We start from the raw sequence: 14,686 nt of genomic DNA, 5'->3' as shown, positions 1-14,686 counted from the left end.
ATAGTTATGACATCATCATAGCTCAGGCATAACACAACTCACTGCTTGAAGGTACATGAAGTGGGGCAGCAGTATCTCAGTTGGGACATGGGCTAGAGAAATATGGTGAAGGCCACTTGAAAAGTCAAATTCTGAACTTTACCCCATTGAATGTCATACCCCAAGTCACAGGAATTAGAATATAGGAATTTTACTAACGAGTACTGTACTACAATAGTGATCTGCAATAGTATGCAGCCCAGGCCTGGAATTAACATTACTTCTTCTGTCAAGATTTCTCATGAAATGCCAAATACAGAAGTGTCACATCGTTTTTTAACAACTATAATGCTTGGAGCAAAGTCTAAAAGAATGAAGGGTTAGCAAGACAGGATGTGATTACGTGATCATTGTTATCAATTGTGGGGCACCAAGGACCAAATGCTTCTAGTAAGTAATTCATTTCTTTAATTATACTTGTAAGCCTGCAGCTGTCTCTCTTCCCCCCCCCCCCCCCCCACTACCAAGCACATCCCCACTGCATCTTTTAACTTCATTGCCCACATAGAAACTCCCACTGCCCTCTGGGCGGGGCAATATTACCCACTTGGGGAAACACCGATCTATATCTATTCAGCCCAATGCAAGCCATCCACAAAATTAGGACTTTCTGCTCAATATAATGACCAGTAGCAATTACTGAACCTGAACTCCAACGTTAGTAAGGAAATGCTCTGTAAAACCTGCATAGCTTAGAGTAGTTGAATCTGTGAATAAAATTTACCTTTGGGGTTTAGAATTTGGATTAGGAATTTCCAGAATACCCACACCTCCTTAAAAAATGTATGTCCAGTCCCATCATCATCCAATTTAGCCTGAGGTATTGTCTCATAAGGTGACCAGGGGGAGGATGTGGAAATAATCAAATCTGGTTCATTACAGAACACCCAATCTGGAATTGCTTTTCCCCTAGTGGGCTCAACCACAAACTGCTCAGTTTTACCAGATGGAGGAGATTTGTGGTGGAGTGGAACTAGTTATGTCTCTTGTCGAGAAAGAAGGAGAGAGCTTGAAGGACTTCATGATGGGGGATTAAAGTGTATAGGGACTGGACATCCATCTTGAAAATAGGTGATCAAAGTAAGGGAATTGAAAGTTGTTGAGATCAAGATCATGTGCAGTGTTGTGGATGTAGGCGGGAAGGTACTGAACCAAGGGGATAAAATGGAGTCAAGGTATCTAGACAACTGTCTTCTGATATCTTTTATAAATCTACCAATTCTCATGGCTATCTTGACTATACCTCTTCCCACCCTATCTCCTGTAAAAATGCTGCTCCCATTTCTCAGTTCCTTTGTCTCCACTCTGTTACCCAGTGAAGCTTTCCTTTACTGGATATCAGGAATGTCCTCCTCCTTCAGATAACGAGGTTTCCCTTCTGGCACCACTGATGTTGCTCTCACCCGCATCTCTGCCATTTCCTGGATATCCATTCTTACTCCCATCTTCCCGCCGCCTTAACAGGAATAATTTCCTCTTGTCCCTAACCACCAACCCAACGGTCTCCACATCCAAACCATCATTCGTTGCAACTTTACCATCTTCTACATGACTGTACGACCAGACTCATACTTACTGCCCCCCGACTCTGTTTTCTGCAGAGATTGCTTCCTTTGTGATACCCCCTGTCCATTTGTCTCTTCCCACTAATATCCGTCTGCCACCTATCCTCGCAAGTGGCAGAAGTGCTTCACCCCATTCACTTCCATACAGGGCCCCAAACAGTCTTTCCAGGTGTGTCAACTCTTCTCCTGCGAATCTGTTCGGGTTGTCTACTGTATCCTGTGCTCCCAATGTAGCCTCTTCTACATGGTTGAGACCTAATGTAGATTGGGAGACCACCTCATTGAGCACCTTCACTCCATCTGGAAAAAGCAGGATTTGCTGGTGGCCAAGCAACACACACAAAATGCTGGAAGAACTCATTGGTCCTGCAGCACCTACAGAAAAAAAAAGTACAGTTGACATTTCGGGCTGAGACCCTTTGGCAGGTTGCTGGTGAGCAACCATTTCAATTCTAATTCTCGTTCCCATTCCAACTTGTCATTCCATGGCCTCGTCTTCTGCCATGATGAGGCCACTCTCAGGATAGAGGAACAACATGATATATTTTGTCCAGGTAGCCTCCAATCTGATCACGTGAATATCAATTTCTCCAACTTCCGGTAAGTTTCCAAGCCCCCTCCCCCTTCCCTCTTCTTCGTTTCCCCATTCTTGTCCCGTCATACCACTTCTCCTTAGAAACATAGAAAACCTATAGCACAATACAGGCCCTTTGGCCCACAAAGCTGTGCCGAACATGTCCTTACCAGAGAAATTACCTAAGGTTACCCATAGCCCTCTACTTTGCTAAGCTCAATGTACCTATCCAGGAGTCTCTTAAAAGACCCTATCGTATCCGCCTCCACCACCATCACCGGTAGCCCATTCCACGCACTCACCACTCTCTGCGTGTTTTTAAAAAAAAAAAAAAAAAAAACAAAAAAAAACTTACCCCTGACATCTCCTCTGCACCTACTTCCAAGCACTTAAATCTGTGCCCTTTCGTGCTAGCCATTTCAGGCCTGGGAAAAAGCCTCTGATAAATCCACATGATCAATGCCTCTCATCATCTTTTGCACCTTTATCAGGTCACCTCTCATCTTCCGTCTCTCCAAAAGAGAAAAGACCAAGTTCACTTAATCTATTCTCATAAGGCATGCTCCCCAATCCAGGCAACATCCTTGTACATCTCCTCTGCATCTTTTCTATGGTTTCCACATCCTTCCTGTAGTGAGGCGACCTGAACTGAGCACAGTACTCCAAGTAGGGTCTGACCAGGGTCCTATAGAGCTGCAACATTACCTCTCAGCTCTTAAAATCAATCCCATGATTGATGAAGGCCAATACACCATTTGCCGCCTTAATCACTGAGTCAACCTGCACAGCAACCTTGAGTGTCCTATGGACTCAGACCCCAAGATCCCTCTGATCCTCCACACTGCCAAGAGTCTTGCTATTAATACTATATTCTGCCATCATATTTGACCGACCAAACCACTCCTTGCTTTCTGTGGGCAAGCCAGTTCTGAATCCACAAAGCAATGTCCCCTTGGATCCTATGCTTCCTTACTTTCTCAATAAGCCTTACATGGGATACCTTATCAAATGTCTTGCTGAAATCATCAAATGCCTTGCAGAAATCAATGAAATGCCTTGCTGAAATCCTTACCTGCCTATCACCTGCCCTTGATGCCCGTTCACCTTTCCTTTCTCCCATGGTATACTCACCTCTCTTATCACAGATGCTGCCTGACATGCTGAGTTCCTCCAGCATTTTATGAATGTTGCTCTGGATTCCCAGCATGTGCAGAATCTCTTGTGTTTTTCATGTGTATATGAATCTGAAAGATTTCCAGACAATACTGATGGGGCTGAAGTGGACGGGGGAATTGAGACCAGCAACTTGACTCAGGAGAGTTTTATCTAGCATTTTTTCTTGGAATTCAGGCATCAGTAACAAGGCTAGCAGTTGTTGGCCATCTCTAATTGATGATGGTGAGCAGCTTTCTTCTGCTTGCTCTCGTCCTTCTGGTAAATGCATTCCTTATGTGGTTGAAGAAGAAATTTCAGGAATTTGGTCCAGTCATAATGAAGGAAATACTAACATATTTCCAAATCACGATGGTATGAGATTTGGAATGGGAAATGTAGAGGGTGGTGGTCATCAGTACTTGCTAACCTTGATGGTTGAGATCATGGGTTTGGGTGGTGTAGTCAGAAAGTCCCTGTGTGACTAACTGGATTGAATGTGCTTGGTACATGCTGTAGTCATTCTGCACAGTGGAGTGGTAAGATTAAGTTGGTGAGTTAAAAGTCAAAGTAAACTTAAATTAAATATGTGTCACCATATTACTACCTCAAGATTCATTTTCTTTCAGGCATTCACAGGAAAATAAAGAAATACAACGGAATTTGTGAAAAACTATACATAAATAAAGACCAACGAACAATCAGCATGCAAAAGAAGTCAAATTGTGCAAATGAAAATGTGGAATCAGTTCAGAGCTGAGGTGAGTAAAGTCATCCACGTTAGTTCAGGAGCCTGATTGTTTTAGGGTAATAACTGGTCCTGAAGCTATGGTGTGGGACTTAAGGCCCCTGTACCTCATACCTGATGGTAGAAGCAAGAGATGAGTATGGCTTCGATGGTGGTTGTTCTTGATGATGGATGTGGCTTTCTTTGTGACAACACTCCTTGTAAATATATTCAGTGGTGGGAAGGGCAATGTCTGTTTTGAATTGGGCTGTATCCACCACACTCGGTAGACTTCTCTGTTCCTGAGCTTTGGTGATTCCAATGTGATACAATCATATAGGATACTCTGCATGATGTATCTATAGAAGTTCATCAGTTTAAGATAACATGCTGAATCTATGAAAACTTCTAAGAAAGCAGAAGTGTTGATGTGCGGACTTTGTATTGTCACGTGCATGGTGGTCCCAGGACAGATCCTCTGGTCTGATAATGCAAAGGAAGTTAAGGTTACTGACTCTCTCCACTTCTGAGCTCTAATGAGGAACGGCTCATGAACCTTTGGCTGCTTCGTCCTGCAGCAAATAGTCAGCTCCTTGGTTTTGCTGATGTTGAGTGAGAGGTTGTGTTGTGACACTCTTCAACCAGATTTTCAATCTACCCCCTATATGCTAATTCATTACCACATTTGATTTGTCAGTAATCCTAAATATGAAACTGGAGCTGTACTTAGTCTCACAGTCATAACTATAAAGTGCGTAGAGCAGGGGGCTAATCACACAGCCTCGTGATGCACCTGTGCTGACGGTGATTGTGGAGAAGATGTTGTTGTCAATTTGTACTGACTGGGGAGTGCAAGTGAGGAAATCAAGGAGCCTTTTGTACAGGGAAGTACTGAGGCACTTGCCCTTGTGGAACATGGTAGAATGTTACAGGCGTTGCGTCTGCAGAATAGCTGGGATCAAAGTAGCTGCAATGCTTTGAGCTTGAGTTTCTTGAGCTGCCAAGACTTACTGCAGAAACCACATTAGCTCCTACCTCATGCAGCTACAACACATCGTCTGAGTCTACAACCCTATTTAATTCAATTAGTTGTAATTTGATATCTTTCAGTTAGATAAACTAAAACTTTATATAATATATATTGTAGTATTATATATAGTTATAGTATTTTATATATTATAGTATTATATATAGTTTAACAAATCTAACCTCTTCTCTCCTGTTTCTTCTTGCCAAAGTGTCTTGAGCCAAAGCCTCAGCTCTCCGCACTAACTCTGTCTCACCCACACAATGGCCTCTTTCACAATGACTGCCCCCAACCTGTATATCAGTTGGCAAAGCAGTTGGTAATCCTTTATAATGGTGCAGGTAGATGGAGTGGGTGAGGATGTGAGTTTTTTTTTTTTTTTTTTGTTGCTTGAGCACTTTGTTCTGATATACATACATAAGAATTAGGTAGCAGGAGTAGACCACTCAGCCCCCCAAACCAGGCTGTCCATTCAACCGGATCATGGTTGATCTTCAACTATGCAATCTCTTCTACCAGCAATAACCTTTCACCCACATCTTTATCAGGTATCTATCTACTCTACTTGAACAGCATCCACAATTTGAGATAGAGTTCCACAGACTTAAAACCTGCTAAAAGAAAAGAATATCACCTCATATCTGTTCAGATGGACTGCCCCTAATCTTTCAACAATGACACCTAGTTCTATGTTCATCTACAAGAGGAAACATTCTCTCCCTAACTGTCCTGTCAAATTTCCTTAGGATCTTATGCATTTCAATCAAGTCATTTCTCTTTTTTCTAAACTCCAGAATATAAGTCTAACTAGTCCAATTTATCTTCAAAGAGCAAGCCGCCAATTTAAAGTAAACTCTCTCAGAACATTCCAACAAATTTGCATACTAATATAAATAACAAAACCAATACTGTACAAAGTAGTTCAGATATGGTCTCACCAATGCACCATGTAACTTAATATAACCTTCCTAATTCTAATTTAAATGCCCTTCACAAAAACATTTTGCAATCTTTCTAATTACTTGCTGTACCTGTAACTAACGTAATGAAAATCATGCTTTAAGACACCCTGAACCCTCTGTATCTCAAAGTTCTGCAGTTCCTCACCATTTAAGTTGTATGCTTTTTAATTAAATCTGATAGGAAAGGAACGTGGAGCATAGAATCAAGTAGGGTAGGTAGGAACAGTGGAGGGGGGAAATCAGTGGGATGAACTGAAACTGCTTTATTATTTTCTCGTGTACAGTAAAGAGCCAGACTTGCATACTGTTAATATAAATCAATTCATTACACAGTGCATTGAGGTAGTACAAGATAAAGCAATAACAGAATGCAGAATGAAGTGTAACAGTTACAGAGAAAGTGTGGTGCAAGTCGATAATAAGGTAAGTTATCATAATGAGGTAGATTGTGAGATCAAGAGTCCATCCTTAACGTACCAGAGAACAATTTAATAATCTTATAATAGTGGGGTAGAAGCTATCCTTGAGCATGGCAGTACATGCTTTCCGACTGCTGTACCTTCTACCTGATGTGAGAGGAGAAAGAACATCTGGGATGGGCGGGATCATTGATTATGCTAGCTGCTTTACAGTGAGAGAGTTCATGGAGGGGAACGTGGCTTGTATGATGTGCAAACACAGGCAGAGCAGTTACTATACCAGTTAGGCGCTTTCGATGGTGCATTGATAAAAGTTGGTAAGGGTAGACAAAGACGTGAGCAGATGGAGTGGATGAAAGCAGAGTGATGGGGGCTGGGGTGAGTGTGGTATCTCAAGAGGATAAAAGAAAAGTGTCAGAGGGGAACAATTTACCAAAAGTTGGAGTTTACAGCCCAATTGGTGTAAACATTTAATTCTCAAACTTCCAGCAAACTGCTTCCTCTCATACCTTTTTGTTTCTCTCTCTTCCTGATTTTCCCAGTTCTTACTATATTCACCCCAGTTTCCACCTTTGGTACAAGTGGAAACTTATGTCATGAATGGCACCAAGATGTGAGATCATCCCTCTGCAGAGATTGCAGCCTGTATCTCTGCTGTGCTAAACACTGTGGGATCGAGTAATATATGTTAAATGCCCAGAGGGTTAATAGGCCAGGTATGGAAATTCAGACACATACAAATGGATGTTCTGGTGAGACCTCTTAATTCACTTGCTGAGGGGTCTTCCCATTTGTTTTACAAGGAATTGTAAACAAAATTGTAAACTTCACAATAATACTCCAATTTTTGTCAATAAAACAGAGTCGAGTGTGATGAACATTTATGATGTCATTATGCGAGCAAAGGAAGCCTGAGGAAAATCAGTAGCACTATGATGAATTGCATCAGGAAGTACCTGATCCAATATCGCAACAGACAGGTTTTCAACGGGAAATCAGTGTTTTGACAAAAGGAAATTGATCTGAAATGTTAACTTTTTCTTGCTCCCTACAGATGTTTTGTTTTTCTTTGTTTTCTTTCAGATTTTTGTTAATAAGAGTCTTACTTTCAAGAAAATTATTTTCTTGAAAGACTTTTATACATATTTGTGCATAAAACTATGTGTTACTCACTTACAACCCATAACACCAACTGTTTAAGGTAGCAATCTGTGTCCATCTCAGTCAGTCCTAGGCCATCTTCTCTATTGTGCCACAGCTATGCTTCTAGGCCCTCATTTCTGCCTCGAAAGTACAGTGCCAAGTTGTCTTTGGTCTCCTGGGTTCCCTCTGCTCTTCAGGGATCCAGTAAAGGGATGGAGTCTTGATGATGGAGTTGGCATCTCTTCTCATCATGCACCCAATCCACCTCCAGCATTTCCTCATGATGACACTGAAGGAGTAAGGTGTGGTTGAAGATCTTTCTTGGCCAGAAGATACAAAAGATCATCTGGAGGCTCATGGTGTGAAATAACGATAGCTTTGCAAGGCCACTCTCGGTTATGCACCAGTATTTTGACCCGTACAAGAGTGCGAACAAAACAAAACCCTGATACAGCTTCACCTTGGTGTGGATACTACACTTGGTTTGTCCCCATGTGTTGGACATTGTTCCAAAGGCAATTCCAGCTTTGCTGAGTCTGTATTGGATGCCATCCTTGGTCTCACCATTCTGCTGAATGATGCTGCCCAGATAGGTAAATCTGCCAGCATATGCCTTGATGGGAGGAGAAGAGGGCAATGACATTGAGTGTCCACAGTACACAGGTGCTGAGTTTTCCCTTGCATATGCTGTGTATATGTGATAATAATGAAGGTCATCTACAAAATCAAGTTCTTCCCAAGTAGAGAATAGGGTCCACTTAATGCCTCTCTGCTTACCCTTTGTTGTTTGCCTCATAACCCAGTCAATCACCAGGTTAAACAATATCACCCACTCACACAGCCTTGCCTCACTCTTGTCTTGACTTCAAAATTCAAGTTGCTGCCTCAATGTGCAGGTGAAGTTAACATTGAATCTCTGGATAAGCTGCACAATTTTGGAAGGGATCCTATCTAATCTTAGAATTTGCCAGAAGCTCTCTTTATGGATGCTATCAAAATAAGTAGGTTCAATTTTTAGAGTGAGGCTGAATTTGTGGTCATGTAGTGATCAAATCTCATTGAGGATTGGCCATTTCAACAATATAGTTTAGAAGGAAAGGGATATTTGTTCTTAATTAATGAGAAATTAAAATTAAAAAGTACCAGAAGATGTAATTCTGAAATAATAAAAATAACTTAGTGTTGGAAATATTCAACTAATTGATGTGATGAAAAATGTTACATACCCCATGGGTATCTTGTGACTGTCTTATGAGCATGATGTAATGGTCTTGTGGAGGTCACATGATGTAATTTTCCCACCAGTGTAAGGTCACATGATGACCTGTTCTCAACAGGTATATAAAGAGAAACCCTGGTGTGACGCAATTAGTTTTCAGTTGAGTTGTTGTTTGCTTCGTTAGTTACTCTGTAATGCAGCGTATTTGTCATGACGCAGTTTCATTTTAAAATGGAGTTTTCTTTTCTATTTTAAGGTGCAAAGATTGGTGCTGGCAGTTTCGCCAATTGCTGCCAGGTTTCTGTGTTGCGTCTATAATTTTACCTTTTCAGTAGTATTGGAGAGTGAAGACTTTATTAAAGGACGGGAACCTGAAGGATCGGAATAAAGTTGGAGCCGTTCGGCGGCTTTATAAAGGATTGACCTTACTGAGGATTCATTTTTAGAAATGGTGACCTGTACCTGAGATAACTCCTGCAAGAGCAGGGAAGTTCGAGCAGTGTTTACTCGCCAGGAAAAGGTCAGTTCCTTTAAGCCGTATTATATCCTTCATCGTGAATCCTTTGGAGAATGAGCAGTAACGTCACATCTTCGAAGAAATTCGTTTCCAGAGAAGTCTCTCCTTATCGACTGTGTAAATCACTGGGACTTTTCCATTTACCCTTTTAAGACTAGGTTTGAATTTACCACGTTAAGAACTGCTTTTGCATTTACCTTTTTAATTACTGTTCCAGAGTTGCCGTATAGCAGTTAACTTCCGATTATGTTAGTCGTTTGAATATTTTTCGCTGTTTGTTGATCAGAGTTTAATAAATGTTTGTTTGTTTTTACGAAACCTGCCTCAATTCATAATTCATTGCGGCCGATCACGTGACAAAGACTATTGCCTGAATCTCTGCTTCTGTATCGACAGACCTTTCGAGCATTACCTGATAGATTTAACAATCTACTGCACGCTATTGTTGTAATATAGGGCATTTACACAAGACATCCAGAGCTATGCAAAATTTGTGTACTCTCAGTTAACCCTGATTTTCATCAGCACAGCCCCACTCTGTCTGGACTTGTGTGAGGAAATATTTGTTTCTCTACCTTTGTCTAAGGAAGATATTTCAAGGGGATGAACAATTAATTATCTATTTTGTTTGCTTCAATTAAAACAAATCAATTTGAAAATAGGGATCAATAGTAGAGAGATTTCATCAACTTGTTCACTTTCTTATAATGTGCATTCTTGAACATGGCTGTGGCACTACCAATTAAATTAGAACCCAAAGTCACTTAATCTTGGGTTACAATATGAAATTAAAAATGTTGTCCACAAATTCTGCCATGTTGAGAAAGAAGTGCTGAAATAGTGTTGTATGGTGGGTCCACATATACTGTTGCAGCCCTGTACTACACAATTCCACTTTTCAAGAGGACCAATGATTTGTCCACCATAGAGCATATCCTAAATCTATAACATTTACTAACTTTCTTCTGCTCACTTTCTATTGTAGAGAAAGGTTGGGGTACGGGGTGTTACAAGGAAGCAAGCAGGCAAGTTAAGACTCACAAGTTACTGTGAGTATGAGTTAGTTCTTGGTGGAGAGATCCCTTGAACATCTGCATCAATAGCATTATTTTCCCCTTCTGGTCAGTTGCTACTACTTCTGCAGGTGAGAGAAGATTGTTGTCAGTGTGCTTTAGATGATGTGGCTAGAATGGTTAAACAGCTGGAAGTGTGTAGAACTGGAGGGTGTTTATGAAACAAGTACAGTATGAGTGGGCACTGAAACCTGCCATTGGTGGTATGAGATAGAACAATAAAGAACTGAGCACATCTGAAGCTAACTGATGGCGTACAGTCGATGAAGATGCCTTCCCTGTCATTTAATTTCTTCCTGCACTGCTCCCAAGCTGTTATTGCTTAAGTCCAAGCATTTATTTATGATGCAGCTCTCAACTTCCTACACATAAATACAAGACATCTTTCCTCCTCTACCACATCAAACTCCCTTGGAAGTCAATCTCTCCTATTTTGTTTTCACACTTTCCCTAAAAGATTTCACATGTACCACCATCTGCCACAAAGCATCTACCCTTTAATAGGTGCATACTGGCTCTAACAATACTGGCTGGATTTGGCCACTCATGACATAGTGGCCAAATCCATTGCCAGCCAATCAACAATGGAGTTCACACTCACTGCTGACTAAAAGATCATCAAAACCAGCAAGAATTAATCACATATGTGAAATATCTGTCCCAGGGGAATATCTAATTAAATCTGTTAGTGACAGAAGGCCCATCCAGGATGCTAGATTGGAGACAGTTATCTGGAAGATATTGAAATAATGTTGTACAGAACTGCACAAAGGTGAGGACTTAGCCTTCATAGAATGCAGTCATTACCTATTAAAATGATGCAACAGGTATAAAGAGGAAATAGTTACTTAATAAAGGAAAGATGCACCTAATTCCACTACTGAATTACCTGGCTGCAAATTGAAGATTGTGCCTAAATTTGTTCTGTATTCTTCCAACAGAAGAAATAGATTCTCTAGATCTGTTTGAGAGAATATTCTTAACATTTTGAGCACTTCGGTTAGAATATCCTACCATCTTCTAAATTCAAGAAAAAAATAAATTTATTTTATGCCTGCAATTGAAAATGTTTGTTAATATTAACACCAATAACAGGTTAAACAAAACATAGTTGGGCAATTCATAACCCTGTCCTTCCTGCAACTCTCACTAATGGCTACAATGATATAATAATCCTTGTGCTGATCCATGCCCTAAGCGTATCTGCATTTCTTACAGTACTCCTTGTATTTAAATATATGAAGCTTAGAACGTTAGTCCCACCATGCTTAATGTTTTGATTGCTGACCTTGAATGTAGACTTAACCATATCTTTCTCCACAATCACTCCACTTATCTGTTCTGGTTCTAGTTTAAATACCCCTTAAAGTTAAAAAAAAAAGAAAGAAATGCTGTTTTATTTTTTTCCTACTCGATTTTCATATCAGGAACAGGCAGCATAAGCAATCGCAAAGATTCCTGAGCCAATTAGAGCACTCTTCCTGACTCACTAGCCTTGCACAACATGAGGATTTAAAAACAAATATTTAATTGTACTCCTTCAAGAGAAGTTCCATCCTACCCTTTGGCGTAGCAAAGTGATGACTAACTATGCTGTTTTAGATATATGAACAACAATTTTTTTTAGGAGACCAAGCAAGAAATTGTAACCAATGGCAACATGTTTTCCGAAGCTTTCTTGTCCTTACCACCTCATGAGCCTCTGCGTCCAGCACATCATTCTCCACAATTTCCTCCATCTTCAATGGGATCCAACTATCAAATACTGTACATCTTTAAACCCACACTCAAATCTCTGCCTTTCACAGGGATTCCATGATTCTCTTGTCCAGTCTTCTCTCCCCACTGATCTCCTTCCTGACATTTAACCTGCAAGCAGCATAAGTGTAACTCTTGCCCATTCATCTCCTCCCTTACCACCATTCAGATCCCAACAGTTCTTCCAACTGAGGCAACCTCATCTGAAAATCTATCGGGGTCATCTACTGGATATGGTGTGCCCAGTGCAGCCTCCAATACATCAGTGAGATCAGCATCATTTTGTCAAGCACCCTATCTCTGTCCACAAGAGGGAGGATTTCCCAATGTCCAATCACCTTACATCCAATCCTCATTTCCATTCTGATTTGTTGGCCCATGGCCACATCAGCTGCCATGATGAAGCCGCTGTCAGGTTGGAAGAGCAACAACTTATATTCCGTTTAAGTAGCCTCCAAACTGACAGCGTGAATATTGACTTCTCCAATTTCCAGTAACTTCTCACTTCTCCAGCTACTATCCTTTTCCCCTCCCATTTCTGGCTCCCTTTCACACAAGAACATAAGAAATATAAGCAGGAGTAGGCTATCTGGCCCGTCGAACCTACTCTGCCATTCAGTAAAATCCTGGATGAATAATTTACTGAGGTGCCCTCCACTGTTTCATTGGGCAGAGAATTCGACAGGTTTACCACTCTCTAGGAAAAGCAGTTCCTCCTCATCCCCGTATTAAATCTACTTCCCTGAATCTTGAGACTATGTCCCTTAGCTCTAGTCTCACCTATTGGTGGAAACAGCTTTCTTGTCTATATCTTATCTATCCCTTTCACAATTTTATGTTTCTATAAGATTTCCCCTCATTCTTAATTCCAGTGAGTACAGTCCCAGATGACTCAATCTCTCCTCACAGTCTAATCCTCTCATCTCTGAAATCAACCTGGTCAACTACCTCTGCACTGCCTCCAAAGCAAATATAACCTTCCCCAAGTAAGGAGACCAGAACTGCACGCAGTACCCTGTACAGTTGCAGCATTACCTCCCTGCTCTTAAATTCAATCCCTCTAGCAATGAAGGCCAACATCCCATTTGCCGCCTTGACAGCCTGCTGCACCTGCAAAGTAACCTTCGGTGATTCATGCGCAAGCAGTTCCAGATCCCTCTGCACAGCAGCATGCTGCAAATTTTTACGATTTAAATAATAATCTGCTCTTCCAGTTTTCCTTCCAAAGTGGATGACCTCATATTTACCAACATTGTATTCCATCTGCCAGACCCTTGCCCACTCACTTAACCTATCTGTATCATTTGAAAACTTAGATACACTACACTTGGTCCCCTCTTCCAGATTGTTAACGTAGATCGTGAATAGTTGCAGGCCCAGCATCGACCCCTGTGGCACACCACCCATCACTGCCAACCAGAGTAACGCCCATGTATCCCAACTCTCTGCTTTCTACTAGTTAGCCAATCATCTATCCATTCTCATATATCACCCCCAACTCTATTCATCATTATCTTCTGAATAACTTTTTTATGTAGCACCTTATTGAACCCTTTCAGGAAATCCAAGTAAATATCATCCATCTGTTCCCCTCTATCCACTGCACTCATTATATCCTCGAAAAAATCCAGAAAGTTTGTCAAACAGGACCTCTGTTTGCCTGATGGATCCATTTCTTTCCAGATGCCTCACTATTTCTTCTTTAATGATAGCTTCAAGCATTTTCCCAACTACAGATGTTAAACTAACTGGCCTATAGTTATCTGCCTTTTGTCTACATCCTTTTTTGAAAAGTGGCATGACATTCACTGTCTTCCAATCCACCGGGACCTGTCCAGGGTCCAGAGAATTTTGGTAAATTATCAACAAAGCCTCTGCTATAACTTCTGCCATTTCTTTCAGTACCCTGGGATGCATTCCATCAAGACCACGGGACTTATCTATCTTCAGGCTCACAAGTTTGCTCAGCAATAACTCTTTAGTGATAGCTATTGTATCGAGGTCCTCCCCTCCCATCACATCCATAACATCTCTCTTTGGTATGTCAGACGTGTCCTCCACCATGAAGACTGGCACAAAATAGTAACTCAAAGCTTCTGCCATTTCCTCATTATCCAAAATCAATTCCCCCTTCTCATCCTCCAAGGGACCTACATTCACTTTAGCTACCCTTTTCTTTATATAATTATAAAAAAAAACCTGTTTTTATATTTTGTGCTAGTCTATTTTCATAATCTATCTTCCCTTTTATTGCTCACTCAGCTGTTCTTTGTTGCTTTAGAAAGTTTTCCCAATCTTCCAGTTTCCCATTGCTCTTGGTGACTTTGTATGAACGAGCTTTTAGTATGATGCCTTCTTTTATTTCCTCAGTTATCCAAGGCTGGCACTCTCCAGTCTTTCTCCCATTGCTTTTAACTGGAATATACTTCTGGTGAACACTGTGGAAAAACTTCTTTGGAAGTCTTCTACTATACCTCAACCGTCCCTCCATATAGCCTGTGTTCCCAGTCT

The 14,686-nt window shown here is 41.0% G+C and overlaps 1 long non-coding RNA gene across 1 annotated transcript in view; it reads left to right on the top strand.

The window, feature by feature from the left end:
- Window positions 1-9,627, top strand: part of LOC140209916 (uncharacterized) — a 156,203-nt gene extending 146,576 nt beyond the window's left edge. Inside the window, exons 2-3 of the long non-coding RNA XR_011889103.1 lie at window positions 3,960-4,091; window positions 9,084-9,627. This is a non-coding gene — a long non-coding RNA (uncharacterized lncRNA). The remainder of the gene's footprint in view (window positions 1-3,959; window positions 4,092-9,083) is intronic.
- Window positions 9,628-14,686: the final 5,059 nt, after the last annotated feature.

This window comes from Mobula birostris, chromosome 2 (genome assembly GCF_030028105.1).
Source record: "Mobula birostris isolate sMobBir1 chromosome 2, sMobBir1.hap1, whole genome shotgun sequence".
Classification (NCBI taxonomy): Eukaryota; Metazoa; Chordata; class Chondrichthyes; order Myliobatiformes; family Myliobatidae; genus Mobula; species Mobula birostris.
This window is presented reverse-complemented; position numbering and strand designations above follow the sequence as displayed.